This window comes from Mustela putorius, unplaced genomic scaffold (genome assembly GCF_011764305.1).
Source record: "Mustela putorius furo isolate JIRA1106 unplaced genomic scaffold, ASM1176430v1.1 tig00000083_pilon_pilon_pilon, whole genome shotgun sequence".
NCBI classification, from domain to species: Eukaryota; Metazoa; Chordata; class Mammalia; order Carnivora; family Mustelidae; genus Mustela; species Mustela putorius.
The window spans coordinates 7947062-7961664 of record NW_025421273.1 but is presented as its reverse complement, the minus strand read 5'-3'; positions in this window follow the sequence as shown (position 1 = coordinate 7961664).

The following is a 14603-nucleotide window of genomic DNA, read 5'->3' as shown; positions in this document are numbered from 1 at the left end:
GACGTGCCGCACAGCGTCAGAGGCAGCGTCACAGAAGAGGAGAAATGCTCATAGACGTCAGCACCAACCTCAGGCCAGACGTGGCGGTTGAGCAGCACCTGGGAGAAAGGTACAAGTGTTCCCTGGAGGAGAAAGAGAAAAGAAGGATCTGCTCAAGGCACAGGAGGAAAGCTGGGGTTCAGAGGACAACTGGGGTTCTCCAAGGTATGGGACACTCTATGTGCAAGCCTGTGGCTCAGGCTGGATCCCCAGAGTGAATGGGTCCTGGGAGGGGGTAGGGGGCAGAACCAGGTCGACAGAGGATACCCCCAGCTGGGTCTGGGGCTACACCAGGGTCTCTCAGGAGCCCTCAACAGCTGTGTCTGGCCTCCCAGAGAGAGGCGCCTTCTGTTGCCACCAGGAGGTTTTCCCATCTGTTCTCTTTCCTGTGCAAATCCTCAGCCTGGATCTGCATGGGGCTTCTCCCTTTTGACCTTTTCCCATTGAGAGAACTGCTTGTTTTCTAGTCTCACTAGGAAATATCGCTCTGAGGCTGGTCCACTAAAGCCTCAAGTTGCTAGTCCATCCAGTAGACGGGACAAGTCCTCTATTTGGTAAAACACTCCAGATCCTTCTGCAGGGTGTTTTTTGATGAGATTAAAATTTAAATTCATAGACTTTGGGTAAAGTGGATTACCCTGTATTATGTGGGTGGGCCTTATCAGATCAGTTGAAGGCCTTAAGAGGACAAAGACTGACCTCCCCCAAGAAAGGAGGAATTCTGCTTCCTGACTGCCTTTGGACTGGGATTGCTATGCCTCCTTGAGTCTCCAACCTGCTGGCCTACCGAAGCCCTGGCAATTACCTGAACCTATCCTTTAAAATCGACCCCCTCCTCTCACTGTTGCTCTTTCGGTTGGCTCTGTTTCTCTGTAGAAATCGAATACACCCACCCTTCCCCCTCTGTCACCACTGAAGGAGCTAACCGAGAGTGTGGAAGAGGAAACCTGGGATTCCCATTTCTCTCAGTGGTTCTGCAAAACCGTGGCGCTGAGGTGTACAGTTGAAGAAAGGCCCTCCATCCCCAATTTCCTGAGGCTCGAGTCAACAGATCATTTCTGAGGACCAGTTTGGGGCCAAGCGCTGGGCTGGACCTACCTATGGAGAACACAACACAAGGACTCTGCTTCCCTCAAGTGAACCTTCTTCGCGAGGGACAACACTTACCACCCAGAGTACAGAAAGCAAAAGGATCTCTCTGAGGGCGTTGTGTCTCCTGGATCTAAGGCCTGAGAGTGTTCATGTGGGAGCACGGGTCATGCCACAGTGTGGCGGAAGGAGGGGAGAAGTCCCTGGGGCTGCTTTCTTGGAAAAGTGGACCCTGAGCTATGTCTGGAACACAGCTGTGGAGAAGAGCCAGAGAAACTTCACTTGGTTGGGGAGGGAAGGGCTGGGCTGATGGTAAGAGCTTTTAAATGCCTAACTGCCAGGGATCCAAAGCCTCCGGGAAGCCCCTTTAAACTGTATTCCATTTCACAATCAATGTCTATTCCCTTGAATTCCAATTTCCTGTCTGGTGAAGCCCCTAACAAGGTTTTCCACCGGCAGCCTAAAAAATTCAGAGGAACATTGATCCTAACACCAAAAGGTGGATTGCTTAGTGCATAAATACATGGAGTTCGACTATGGTAGAAATTCTCCTTAAGAACAAAAGGTGAGGGGTGCCTGGGTGGCTCAGCCTTTAGGCATCTGCCTCCAGCTCAGGTCATGATCCCAGGGACGTGGGATTGAGCCCCGAATCAGGCTCCTTGCTCAAGGGAAAGCCTGCTTCTTCCTCTCCCACTCCCCTGCTTGTGTTCCCTCCCTCACTCTGTCTCGTTCTGTCAAATAAATAAAATCTTAAAAAAAAAAAAAATTCCTTATTTAAAAAAAAAAAAAAAAAAGACCAAAAAGTGACCAGGGGTACCTGGCTGGCTCAAAGAGCATGTGATGCTGAGTCTCGGGGTTGTGAGTTCGAGCCCCACATTGGGTGTAAAGATTACTTAAATAAATGTGAAAAAAAAAGTCAGGAGCCTGGGTGGCTACGTTGGTTAAGCATCTGATTCTTGATTTCAGTTTAGGTCATGATCTCAGGGCTGTGAGATCGAGCCCCACATTGGGCTCCACACTCAGCACAGAGTCTGTTTAAGATTTTCTCTCTCGGGGTGCCTGGGTGGCTCAGTGGGTTAAGCCGCTGCCTTCAACTCAGGTCATGATCCCAGGGTCCCGGGATCGAGTCCTGCATCGGACTCTCTGCTCAGCAGGGAGCCTGCTTCCCTCTCTCTCTCTGCCTGCCTCTCTGTCTACTAGTGATCTCTGTCTGTCAAATAAATAAATAAAATCTTTAAAAAAAAAAAAAAAAAAGATTTTCTCTCTCTCTTTCCCTCTGCCCCTCTTATCCCGCTCGGACTTCCTTCCTCTTTAAAAAAAAAAAAAAAAAGTGACTGAATAAAAATAACCCACCCTTCTAAGATTTCTTTGATCGTTTTTCTCTTCATGGCCAGTTTAGCCCTGAAAAGGCAGATGGAAACTACCCCAGGGGAGACCTTCAGGTATATCACTGTCATTTCTCCTACCTGCTCTTCAGAACACTAGGAGGAATATTATGGACTCTGTGTTGGACCCTTAGCCCACAGCTTGGGCCTCACAAGGAAGGACCACAGCTCAAGTTCCCTTTATCGTGTAACCTTCCCTAAATCCCTAAAGGATTCTTCTCTCCCCTGGCTTCACATTCCCAACTCCCGATCTAAAGCCTGCCTCCTATTCTTTTTGGTTAGTCTACCAACTTCATACCCTGGTTCTCCCTCACCTCGGTTTGCGATCTTTTTTTTTTTTTTTAAAGATTTTATTTATTTATTTGACAGAGAGAAATCACAAGTAGTCGGAGAGGCAGGCAGAGAGAGAGAGAGGGAAGCAGGCTCCCCACTGAGCAGAGAGCCTGATGCGGGACTCGATCCCAGGACCCTGAGATCATGACCTGAGCCGAAGGCAGCGGCTTAACCCACTGAGCCACCCAGGCGCCCTCGGTTTGCGATCTTAGACACCACTTTTCTTGGCCCTGTCATTCCGAATAAGGGACAGCTAGCTACCTCCTTGCTGGCAGAGAGGAGCTAGAAACATCTAGGCCTCCCATTTAGCTCCGTATCCCTCTCCCCCAATCATAAGAATCTAAGAGCACATCCCTGTGGATTTTCGCCATTCCTATGACAGAGCACTGGAGAAGCGTGGAGCTGAGTGCTGGGCAGAGGGCAGCGAGGTGTGGAAAGCAGCAGAGCCGGAAGGAGCTGAAGGGCAGCTTTGGGACCTGCAGCAGGAGTGAAGTGCGGCCGGGTCTCTCCCCTGGAACCTGGGGGCTCCCCAATCCCTGACACACTGGTGATTCCCATCCAGCCTCTCCCGGGGACCGTCCTGAACCAGCCGCATCAGGAAGGAGGTGCGGGGGAATTGGGAGAGAGGGAGAGAGGACAGACAGGGGATGCTGAAGAGGTTGGCACTGAGAGATTACCAAGGAGAACCAAGGGAAACAGTTTCGTTTTCACAGTTGGCTCATTAATTACCAAGAAATAAAGCCATTTCTGCTCCATCGAGATAGAAAATGACCGAAGGAGAGTGAGAAATGTGTCTTCCCAGCGAAACAGATCTGTGCAAATATCAGCATGAGCCAGAAAGCCCACAGATAGACGGGGAGAGAACCAGGCAGGTGGGGGCAGAGGGCAGGAGGGTGGTTGAAATGACACGGTCCTATAAATTACAGCAAAGAGCAGCGTTTTTCTTTAAAAAGAAAAAAAAGGCATTTTTCATACTGGTGAGAACGTGAGGGTGGTTTGTTTTGGTTTTTACTGTGAAAAGAAGAACTGTGACTTGTGTTTCGTGACTGACTCTGGGTACGACCAGGTGGATAATAGCGGCCCCTGCTCTTCGGCCGGGAATTTGTCGGGAGGGAAACAAAGCTTCTGGACTCTCTCCTTTCCTCTTTGACTGTGTGGAAGACCTGTGGCTCTGGATTCTGTAAAGGAAACTGCGTGCCCATCAGCCCTGGTCTCTGAGCTATGGTCTTGCTGCTCCGTGGAGCAGAGCGTGAGATTAAGGACCCTGAAAGCAAGGAGAGGGTTCACAGTGACATTATTTACAATGTGAGAAGGCCTAAACGACCCAAACGCCCATCCCCAAATGTGGTAAAACACGCTATCATTCAGCCCTTAAAGGGCAGCGAGTCCTGGCGCATGCTATGACCTAGCTAATGCTTGAGACGCAGAGTGAGATCAGCCAGGTACAAAAGCACAGATACTGCACGACCCTACTTATGTGAGGTAACTACAGTCATCACATTCATAGAGACAGAAAGTAGAATGGTGGTTTCCAGGGAGGTCATCACATTCATAGAGACAGAAAGTAGAACGGTGGTTTCCAGGGAGGAGTGGGAGGCGCGCTGGGAATTACTGTTTGGTGGGTACCGAGTTTTAGTTTGGGAAGACGAAAAGGCTCTGGGGTGGTTGGGAAGAGGATGGTCCCACGACAGCATGTATGTCCCCAATGCCACTAACCTGTGTACTTTACAATGCTTAACATGGTACATTTATGTTACATATAACACATTCTAATACATGGATAGTATATGCCCATAATCATCATTTTTAAAAAAAACATTTCTGGCTTTTGAGTCAGCTGAACCTGATTTCAAATCTCTGTCTACACTGACTGGTGAGATTACCTTGACCCCAATTTTTTTTTTTTAACAGACAGAGATCACAAGTAGGCAGAGAGGCAGGCAGAGAGAGAGAGAGGAGGAAGCAGGCTCCCTGCTGAGCAGAGAGCCCGATGTGGGGCTCGATCCCAGGACCCTGAGATCATGACCTGAGCTGAAGGCAGAGGCTTTAACCCACTGAGCCACCCAGGCGCCCCGACACAAATTTTTAAGCTCTGGGTTAGTTTCCCCATTTTTAAAATAATGATAATCATACCTCCACCCTTCCCAGCATTATTGTAAGGGTAGAACACCGGCCCCCAGACCAAGTACACAGAAATGTCCAAAGAGTGTTGATTTTTTAATACTAGCCGTGCTCATACAGGAGAACTGAAACCTGTAAGAGGAAGTGGCAGACCCAGGCTGCAAAGCTGTGCTCTGTTTTGACTGTGAGAAATAACCTACTCAGTTCTGCAAATGTTCTTCACAAAGGTCTGAGTTATTCTAGGAAGCAGGAGAGAACAATTCCAAACCAGAAAGGACTGGACACTTGAGCAGGAAACCAGATACGAGGGGTGGGGGTGGGGAGAAAGGAAACATATCTTAAAATGCAAATAAACATTACCTGCAATGGAGCAAAGTGAATTTCTAACCATCTCAGGTAAATAGGAGAGAAATTCTGAAAAGCATCTCGCAAGGGAGTCGGTACATGACAATGAATTGTCCTGTCCAGAGCCTTAACTTAGGCCCTGTGTAATGTCTCTGGTGGTCTATTTAGTCCTTATGCACTCTGTTGTTTGAGTTTACACGTGTGGTAATATCTGCAAGTTCCCACAAGGTTGGCTCCTCTGGCCTGTTTTCTCCCTAAGGCATTAAATGACCCAAACATAGCATTTCTTGCTATTGTGTAAGCTAAGTTTCAGGAAAACAACCTTTTAGTTTTAGGGAGAGAATTCTGTTCTAGTATTGGTTATTATCTAAGTGGTCGTTTATTCCCACTGAATTTAACTTAACAGCCACGGCTTACACTGAAGTAATAGGGAACTCTGCTTTTTATTTTTTTATTTCTATTTTTAAAAAAGATTTTATTTATTTATTTGACAGGGAGAGACACAGTGAGAGAGGGAACACAAGCAGGGGGAGCGGGAGAGGGAGAGGCAGGCTCCCCGCTGAGCAGGGAGTTCAGTGAGGGGCTAGATCCCAGGACCCCAGGATTATGACCTGAGCCGAAGGCAGACACTTACCAGCCAGGTGCCCAGAATCTGCTTTTTATGTGTAACCATGCCTTTGGCAATACCAGCCAATGTCCTGCTTTTGGCCTTTGCTGCTATACTAAGAGCTCTTAGCTCCAGCCTTGGTCTTAAAAAAGCAGCCGACCCCATGCCCACTTACTTGCTCTAATCTTGCAGATGGATGGATATCTGACTACATACCAAACAGACCATGATTTGAACCAAACCTACCCCCTCTCTGTTCACCTGCCCACCTCCCACGCAGTCTATGTCTCCAGTTTCCAGGTGCGAAAACCAGAGCTGCCGCATGGAGGGAACACCCTGCAGAGGGGACAACGGGGCGCTGAAATCCAACCTGGGCCACATGGGGGACTTTATCCATTTCTCACAAAATCCCAGGTCAGAAAGGCCCTAAAGGACAATTGCAGAATCCTTTATCTATCTTTCTCTTCTCTTTGTGTCACATCCGATTGGTTGCCAAGTCCTGGAAATTATACCTCCTCGATAATTCCCCTATCACTCTTTTCTGAAAAGCCTTATTCAGGCCCTCAGTTCTTCCTGCCCTAGACACCAAGTTCTTAACTGAAGGGCATTGAAAGCACTTCTGCAGGGTGTGTCAGTATATCTGGAATGGGGCCCTGGGCTCTACACATGGTTCAGATGCACAGCTCTGGCTGAAAACTACCGTGTTTAGCCACTGGCCCTTTGGTTGTCCCCCACTCCCCACCATGGTGGACCTCTTAAACACCCTGGCCTGATTCATCTTCACTGTGGAGCTGACACTACTCTCTTGACCTTCAGCATGGAGTTCAGAATCACAGCAATACTGGGGAACCTGGGTGGCTCTGTGGGTTAAGCATCTGACTTTTGGTTTTGGCTCAGGTCATAATCTCAAGAGTCGTGAGATCAAGCCCCATGTCAAGCCCCACATGAGGCTCTACGCTCAGCACCAGGTCTGCTTGAGCCTCTCTCCCTCTGCCCCTCCCCCTAGTTGTGCTTGCTATCTCTCTTTCTTCCAAATTAATAAGTAAAATAAAACAAAAAAAATCGCAACAATATTAAGTCATATACTCTTCCCTCCCAAAGATCACAGAGGATGAGATTAGTGATGCAGTTGGAGAAAGTTTTTCTTTTCTAATACTGTAATTAGGAACGTGGTTGACCTAATCAGTTGGCCAGACATTTGTTTCTGAAGCTTCTTTCCATCCCCACCATTGTCATCCTCTGTGACCCCTGAAATAACCTCTGACAGGTCTCCCTGCCTTCTGTTTTATTTCTTAAAAGTCTTTCTCTGAGCCACAACAAGTGAGATCATTCTGGATATAAATCCTAGAAAGACACAAACCTTGTTTAAAACCCTTCACTATTTTCCCAGGACCTTGGGATAAAATCCATAACATGGCCCTCTCAGAGCCAGCCCACACCTCTTGGTGGTCTTTTGGCCTCTTGTCCTATAGGCTCAAGAACTTGGTGGAGTTGTTTTAGGCCCTCAAGTGCTTCATGCTTCTTATTTCTGCACCTTTCAACATACTGTTCCTCCACCTAGGACACTCTCTCTGTCCTCCCCATCTCTCCCTCCCCCTTCTGACCTGACTTACCACCCCTCAGCTTTCAGCTCTCAACCTTAAACACTCGCCTACCTTAAACACTTGCCCACAAATCCTTCCCTGGCCTTCCCGTAGAAGTAGAACCTTTAGAACATGGTCGAATGTCATCTCTTTCTGTTATTATATTAATGTCTCCTTCAATGCCTCTCTCCCTCATTGGATGTAAACTCCTGGAAGGGAGCATCACACACAAGTTTATCACCACATTATCCCATGACTAAGCCTAGTGTTGGATACATATCTACTAAACTAATTTGTGGAGATCAGCAGAGAAGTAAAATACAGTGGTCAGCTCTACCACATGAAAGACTTAAAGGAAGAGTGCTAATAGACCTTGAGACATAAAGATGTGCTAGACGTTTCTCTAGGGCCATAGAAAACAAAAGAGCAAGATGACTTCTCTGATCTCTAGGTGCTGACAATTTCATGGAGGAAATCTGTAGATAAATGGTAACTATAATCCAATCCTAAGGCTGGCTTGAGTAGAGGTTATAAAAGGGCTTAGAGTTATATATATTAACTCTGGAAGAAGCAGTGGTCTTAATGCCTAAAACAATGATTCTCAAAGATTGGCCCCAACTATTTCATAGCCTTTGATTTTTATTCTTAAGGGCTGCCTCAGATCTTCCCCCAGTTCCGCTGCTTTTTAGCTGTGTGATGGAGCAAGGTACTTGATTTCACTGTGCCTCAAATTTATACTTCTTATTCATATGAGATTAGGAAATTAATGTACTAAAGTATTTATTTTTTTAAAGATTTTATTTATTTATTTGACAGAGATCACAAGTAGTCAGAGAGGCAGGCAGAGAGAGAGAGGGAAAGCAGGCTCCCCGCTGAGCAGAGAGCCCGATGCGGGACTCGATCCCAAGACCCTGAGATCATGACCTGAGCCGAAGGCAGAGGCTTAACCCACTGAGCCACCCAGGCACACCAATGCACTGAAGTATTTAGCTCAGTCCTTTTCACAGAGTAAAGGCTCAAAGGTGTACGTTCATCATCATTATTACCAAGACCAGCTAATTGCAGTAACCCTCTGAGAATTAATAAAAGTCAGTATTTGTAGTGGAAATTATCATATTCTATCACTTACTAAAGACTGTAATTCAGTAGACTAGTTTTTGTTGTTGTTGTTGTTGTTGTTTTTTACTTTATTCATTTATTTGACAGAGAGAGACAGCGAGAGAGGCAGCACAAGCATGATCAGGGAGAGTGGGAGAGGGAGAGGCAGTAGCAGGCTTCCCGCTGAGCAGAGAGTCTGATGCAGGGCTCAATCCCAGGACCCTGGAATCAGGACCTGAACAAAGGTAAATGAGTAACAACTGAGCCACCCAGGCGTCCCCGTAGACCAGTTGCTAGGCAGTGCTTGTTATTCAATCAAAGTCCCTACTGCCCGTGCACACCCATAGGTGTGCGATGGGATTCCTGCTGTTCTCCAGAAGCACATCCTGTCATCAGTGTTATTCTGAGATGGTTAAATTTTCTATTGTGGCTCTTTTTGTTCCTTTAGCCACAAATTCCCATTAGTTTCCCTTCCTTGCTATCCACATAGTTTATGGTTGCTTCTGTAATTAACGTGTATTGTCAAGCTGTTGCATCAACATTCTGGAGGCTTATAACTTTCCAGTAATTATACTTTATGGTAGATAGATAGTATGTTTCAAGTTTAAATGACTGTACTCCTAATGGAAACATAAATGAGTCAACAATCCCTCCACCTAAGTGAGTCAACAATCCTTCCACCTCCCTTTTCCCTGTAAATTTCTTTAATAATACATTTTCATTCCTATTACTGAAGTAACTATTTTACCAGTATAAAATTGAAGCAGGGGATGTAAGTAGTCAAAAGTGTCTCTTGCATTTCCTGAGCAGACCCGAGTCAAATATCCCCAAAGCGAGAAACACGTGATTACACACACACACACACACACACACACACATTCACGCCTCAAATGCTTAAAACAGTGTCCAGCCCATAGAATGCCGCGTATTATCATTACTATTACTATTATTATTTGACAAAATATTTTTCGAACTTTTTATTTTAAACATAAGAGTGCCCTTCCAGTGCTGGGCTGAATAATGATCCCAGATATACCCAGGAAGAATCCATTGAATATTACCTTACAAAGAAAAGGAGTTTTTGTAGATGGGATTAAAGTCAGGATTTTGTGATGTGGATCAGGTGGCCCTAAATGCAATCACAAGTGTCCTTCTAAGAGGAAGCAGAGGAGACTGAACAGAGGAGACAGAAGGGAAAGGAGGAGGCGTGAGGAGGACAGAAGCAGAGGGAGATTTGACGATGCTTGAAAGGATGGCTTTGCAGAGAGGGGAAGGGGCTGTGAACCAAGAGATACCAGCAGCCTCCAGATGGAGGCAAGGGCCAGGAAACCGTTTCTCCCCTAGAAGCTCCAGAGAGAGCACCGGCCCACGACATTTTCACTTTAGTCCAGAGAAACTGATTTTGGTGAACTTCTGGGCCCTGGAACTGCAAGAGAATCAATGTGCGATGTTCTAAACCACCGAATTTATGGTAATTTGTTACCGCAGCCAAAGAAAACGAATACATCGTATTTTCTTTAAGTTAAATCTTGTTAAAATGTGGTACTATATTTTATTACCTCTTCACAATAACAAGCACCAAACTGGAAAAAAAATCAACGGAAGCATTATTGAGCTATAAAAAAGAAAGTTCAGACCAGATCTCAGGTTGGAAAAACATCTGCTCTTTTGGTCTGTAAAGATCCTAGAAATCTTGGGGGAAAGTCTCAAATTTCAATATGTGCTTTTGGGAGGGGCTGAGGAGGAGGGGAGCAACTCAGCCTGTTAGGCTGGGAAGCTTGCACTTCTGTTTCTGAGATAGGAACAGATTCCTACCGAGGAGGATTTAATGGATTTTAAGCACTGAGGAGCTTGGGTGGTGTCTGCCTTCAGCTCTGGTCATGATGCCAGGGTCCTTGGACTGAATCTCATGTAGGGCTCTCTACTCAGTGGGGAGTCTGCTTCTCCCCCTCCCCCTGCTGGTGCTCACACACCCTCTCTCTCAAATAAAAAAATAAAATCTTTTAAAAAAAAGATTGTAAATGCTGTATTTTCTTATTTTATTTTTTAAATTCTAGCTTTATTGAGGCGTAATTGACATAAATTTTTATAAGACATTTAAAGTGTAAAGTGACAAGCTGATATATATGTACATCATGAAAGGATTTGTCCCATGCAGTTACTTAACGCGTTAATAAGCACATCTCCTCACACGCTTACCTTTTTCTTTTCTTGGTGAAAACCTTTAAGTTCTACTCTCTTAGCAAATTTCAATTGTATTTGTAACCATATTATCCATATTATCCAACTGTAAATACCATGCTTTGCATTAGACCTTCTTCAGACCTTATTCATCAGATAGCTGAAAGTTCCTCCCCCTTTACAGACTTCTCCCTGTTTCCTCCACCCCCAGTTTCCAGGAACATCTTTTCTATTTTATTATATAATCCTCTTAGTCTGTTACAGATGAAAACTATACCCATCTAATATCTTCAAACTACATTGCATCCTATTCTCTCACTTGAAACACTCAGTACTAGGCAGAGCAAATATGTATACCCATTCTACAGATGAGAAACCCAATTTTGCCACAGGGAAAAAAGGGACGTGACATGCATCACAGAGCTAGCCAGGACAGTAGCTGAAAGTCTACTTCCACTGAAACATTCAGAAAGGACATGCCCCCAAAATGCACGTGTGGCTCCCTCGGCTGAGAATCTTTTCCAGAGAGGAAGGGCCACCTGTTCTTGCAGTGGACAGGAAGTAGAAGCTCTCGAGGGGGACTGAGGTGGCAGGGGACAGATTTTTAGTTCCGTGTTTTGAAGGTTGATGCAAATGAGAAGCCTACAGGGCGGTAGTAAAACAAAAGAGCTGTTCAGCTGGTCACAGAACACCCCCACCCCCCCTCAGTCCCTACCCGCCTCCCCACCTGCGCTGAAAGCTAAAGGGATGTTTGCCTTTCCTTTGTCCTGAGAAGAGACACGGAACCAACCTTCACTGGCTGCAGCCTTCTGTGCTGACACCCAGCATGGATTTTTTACTTCGTTCTCAAGGACCAGGCCTCATCACAGCAGCTGTTTGAAAATTCATGTGCGGAACTTAAAATATGAAGTTTAATAACCATTAGCATAGAAGATAAACACAAAGCTGTGAAATTTCTTTTATGAGAGAGAAGCAGGAGACACAGTCTAATAGTTTAAGAAGATCCCTTTGGGGGCGCCTGGGTGGCTCAGTGGGTTGAGCCGCTGCCTTCAGCTCGGGTCGTGATCTCAGGGTCCTGGGATCGAGTCCCGCATCGGGCTCTCTGCTCGGGGGGGCTGCTTCCCTTCCTCTCTCTCTGCCTCCCTTCCTCTCTCTCTGCCTGCTTCTTTGCCTACTTGTGATCTCTGTCTGTCAAATAAATAAATAAAATCTTTAAAAAAAAAAAAAGAAGAAGAAGAAGATCCCTTTGGGGGCTGTGTGAAAATCAAACTGAAGGGACGCCTGGGTGGCTCAGTTGGTTAAGCAGCTGCCTTCGGCTCAGGTCATGATCCCTGCGTCGTGGGATCGAGTCCCACATCGGGCTCCTTGCTCAGCAGGGAGCCTGCTTCTCCCTCTGCCTCTGCCTGCCATTCTGTCTGCCTGTGCTTGCTCTCTCCCTCTCTCTGATAAATAAATAAAAAATCTTAAAAAAAAAAAAAAAAAAAAAAGAAAATCAAACTGAAAAGAACTAGAGCAGAAAGGCAGGGAGCTCGGTGAGGAGATGATTGCGCTAATCGGGGTGGGAAGCAACGGGGATTAGGCCAGGAGGCAGCCTAGAGGCAGTTGAGAGGTGGTTGGAGTCAGGATTTATCTTGAAGGTAGAGCCCAAGATTTGCTGACAGACTGGGCAGGAAAGGTGTGAGGAAAGGAAAGACTTGAAAAGTGACTCAAAGGTTTTGCCCTCCGGGATTAGAAGACTAGAGTTGCCCTTCATTGAAATAAGGAGGATAGCAGATTGGGAAGGGGGGTGGGTGGGAGGGGGGCCAGAGCTCGTGTTGGGTATAGCTCCGGTGAGTTTGAGGAGACCGATAGATAGCCTAGTGCAGACGTCAGCTTGACAACTGGTCATCACAGCTTGGACTTCAGGGCTGTGTTCCAGGCTGAATAATTGCAAGAGGGAAAAATAATGCAGGATTTGGAAATAAGATTGACAAGGAGGGGCGTAGATAACACTGTAGAGAGGACAGTTAAAGAAGACTTGAAGACAAGCTTTTCAACCGAGACCTGGGTGGGAGGAAGGAGAAGCCCACATGTTACCTGAGGGCTGGAGAGTCCCGGCAGAAGGAGCAGCCTGAGCTCAGGTGTCAAAGAGAATGTGCTTGGCTTGGTGTGTCCAATTGATCTCCTGGAAAGGATGTAAAATCAAGAGATAGAGACAGATCAGGAGTCCAAGTCTTTGCTCAGCCACTTGTTAGGAGTTCGACCTTCAGCAAATCATTTACTCCTCTCAGTTCCATTTTCTTCATAAATAGAGGTAGTCATGGAACCAACCCACCAAGGAGCTTGAGAGGATGAAATGAGATAATGTTTGTAAAGTGTTTACCATAGTGCCTGTGCATAGTTAATATTTACTGGGTGTTTACTTTTTTTTTTTTTTTTTTAAGCTTCCTACGGGATTTCCTGGAGGTACCTACGGTTGTGGGATGAAGAATGTTGTCCACCTGGAAGTTTGGATTTTTTTTTCCTTGTATTTTACTCCTCAGTCTTCGTTTCACTGGTCCGGCTGCCATGGTGCCTTTCTGGTAGCTTGTCTGTGACAACCACAACCACATAAGGGCCTGTTAGTGTGGACAGGGAAGTCTGGAAGATCTGCTGTCATGAGCTTGAATTACAGATGCGTAGCTGGATATTCACCCAAATCCTCCAGCGTCTTAGCAGTCACACTGGCTATCCTTTCCAGAAGGGGCCACAACAGGGTTGGCAACACATCCAGTCAAGTCATTCCACTCCCACAGTGGTTCTTAGGAAGCACTCAGCAAGAAACCCAGTCAGCTTTGGCCTCAACTGACAATACAGTCTCCACACAGAATCACAAGCAGAGCAGTGTCTGGAAGTTCCTACCCTGAGCCTTCCTTTGGTTCTCCTGAGCTGCCATGGTTAGCGGAGAGTTAGAGCTCAGAAAGTTTGCATTTTAGTTCACACAACAAATGTAATTGAAAACCCCCAATGTAGGTACTCCTGGATGGCTCAGTCGGTTAAGTGCCTGTCTTTAGCTCAGGTCATTATCCCGGGTCCTGGGACCAGCACCATGTTGGGCTCCCTGCTCAGCGGGGAGCCTGCTTCTCCATAAGCTTGCTGCTCCCCCTGCTTGTGCAAGCACGTGCGCGCACTCTCTCTCTCTTGCTCTCTCTCTGACAAATAAATAAAATCTTTAAAAAAAAACAAAAAGAAAAGAAAAGAAACCTCCCAGTGTAATATTCTGGGTGTACCCTGATGTGAAAAGGATAAGCAGGAAGAATAGAAAAGGGTGAGAAAAGGAGAAAAAAAAAAGGCCCAGAGAAAATGAGTTTTTATTAAGGCTTCCCCAACAGTGGAGTCAATCTTTCAGAAGGAAATCAGATAATATGCTGATGACTATCACCTAGCCACAGCGCCACACTCATCCTCCACCGGGCTTCATTGGGAACCAGGTTCGGTCTTTGTCAGGACAGTCTGACCATGAAACTTCCAGTATAATGGGAAAAAGAAATGAAAACGTTGAAGGAATGAGGGCAAGTCAAGAGCATGTGGAGGTCAGGAGAAGCTGAGAGCAAACAATGCTCTGACTCTCAAGGGTAAACAGAGCTGGACTCTCGTTAGAGCAGCAAGGGCAGACGTCATTCAATAATAACTGTTGCAACAGAAAAAAAGTCTGGCATCGATTGAACTCAACTTGGCTGAAACAAAAGGCAGGAGACCTTTAAAAGCCTGGGAGGCGGAGATGCTGAAGGAAAGGTACTGAGCATTGTAACAGGAGTTGGTCTGTGTGACTAGAACTTCTGGGTTCATTCAGTGACCCAGTCA